Genomic DNA, 2,253 nt, shown 5'->3' with positions numbered 1-2,253 from the left:
TCTCTTTCAGAATTTTCCACAGTTTATTGTGATCCACACAGTCAAAGGCTTTGGCATAGTCAATAAAGCAGAAATAGATGTTTTTCTGGAACTCTCTTGCTTTTTCAATGATCCAGCGGATGTTGGCAATTTAAGAGACTTAAATTCTTGTTTTCCATTTGGGGAAGTGAATAAATAGTATCTAAATCAGTGCAGATGGTGAGTGCAGCCATGACATTAAAAGACGCTTACTCCTTGGAAGGAAAGTTATGACCAACCTAGATAGCATATTCAAAAGCAGAGACATTACTTTGTCAACAAAGGTCCGTCTAGTCAAGGCTATGGTTTTTTCAGTGGTCATGTATGGATGTACGGACTGTGAAGAAAGCTGAGCCCTGAAGAATTGATGCTTTTGAACTCTGGTGTTGGAGAAGACTCTTGAAAGTCCCTTGGATTGCAAGGAGATCAAGGAGATCCAACCAGTCCATCCTAAAGGAGATCAGTCCTGGGTGTTCATCGGAACGACTGATGCTGAAGCTGAAACTCCAATACTTTGGCCACCTGATGCAAAGAGCTGACTCATTGGAAAAGACCCTGATGCTGGGAAAAATTGAGGGCAGGAGGAGAAGGGGACAACAGAGGATGAGATGGTTGGATGGCATCACTGACTCAATGGACATGGGTTTGGGTGGACTCCGGGAGTTAGTGACGGACAGGGAGGCCTGGCATGCTGTGGTTCATGGGTTCGCAAAGAGTTGGACACGATTGACTGACTGAACTGAACTGAACTGAAATCTAAAATATAAAAATGATAAACAATATTATAAATACAAATCCTTTGTATTTCTGCATTGTCTTTGTAACCTCTCCTTTTTCATTTCTAATTTTGTTGATTTGATTCTTCTCTCTCTCTCTTTTTTTTTTTCTTGATGAGTTTGGCTAAAAGTTTGTCGATTTTGTTTATCTTCTCAAAAACCAGCTTTTACTTTTATTAATCTTCACTACTGTTTCTTTCATTTGTCTTTCATTTATTTCTGTTCTGAGCTTGATGATTTCTTTCCTTCTGCTAATTTTGGGGGTTTTTGTTTTTCTTTTCCCAATTGTTTAGGTGTAAAGTTAGGCTGTCTATTTGATACTTTTCCTGTTCCTTGAGATAGGATTGTATTGCTATAAACTTCCTTCTTAGAACTGCTTTTGCCTGCATCCCACAGGTTTTGAGTTGTTGTATTTTCATTGTCATTTGTTTCTAGGAATTTTTTTCCCTTTTGATTTCTTCAGTAACTTTATTTATATCAGTTTATATTTATTTATATTTATATATATTTATTTATATTTATATCAGTTCATTATTTAGAAAAGTATTGTTTAATTTCCATGTGTTTGTGTTTTTTACACTTTTTTTCTTGTAATTGATATCTAGTCTCATAGCATTGTGGTCAAAAAAGATGCCTGATATGATTTCAATTTTCTTAAGTTTACTGAGGCTTGATTTGTGACCCAAGATGTGATATATCCTGGAGAATGTTCCATGTGCACTTGAGAAGAAAGTGTATTCTTCTGCATTTGGATGCAATATCTTGAAGATATCAATGAGATTCATCTGAGCTAATGTATCATTTAAGACTTGTGCTTCCTTAAAATTAATTTTCTGTTTGATGATCTGTCCATTGGTAAAAGTGGGGGTATTAATGTCTCCTACTATTATTGTGTTACTGCCAATTTCTCCTTTTATCTCTGTTAGTGTTTGTCTTATGTATTGAGGTGCTCCTGTGTTGGGTGCACAGATATTTGCAATTGTTATGTCTTCCTCTTGGATTGATCCCTTGATCATTATGTAGTGTCCTTCCTTATCTCTTATAATATTCTTTATTTTAAGGTCTATTTTGTCTGATATGAGGATTACTACTCCAGATTTCTTTTGCTTCCCATTTGCATGAAATATATTTTTCCATTCTCTCACTTTCAGTCTATATGTGTCTTTAGGTCTGAATTGGGTTTCTTGTAGACAGCATATATATAAGTCTTGTTTTTGTATCCAATCTGTGTCTTTTGGTTGGAGCAATTAATCCACTTACATTTAAAGTAATTATTGATATAAACTTATATGCAGAGTACATCATGAGAAACACTGGGCTGGAAGAAACACAAGCTGGAATCAAAATTGCCAGGGGAAATATCAATAACCTCAGATATGCAGATGACACCACCCTTATGGCAGAAAGTGAAGAGGAACTCAAAAGCCTCTTGATGAAAGTGAAAGAGGAGAGTGAAAAA

The sequence above is a fragment of the Bison bison genome, unplaced genomic scaffold (assembly GCF_000754665.1).
Source record: "Bison bison bison isolate TAMUID 2011002044 unplaced genomic scaffold, Bison_UMD1.0 scf7180017864224, whole genome shotgun sequence".
In the NCBI taxonomy this organism is placed as follows: Eukaryota; Metazoa; Chordata; class Mammalia; order Artiodactyla; family Bovidae; genus Bison; species Bison bison.
This window is presented reverse-complemented; position numbering follows the sequence as displayed.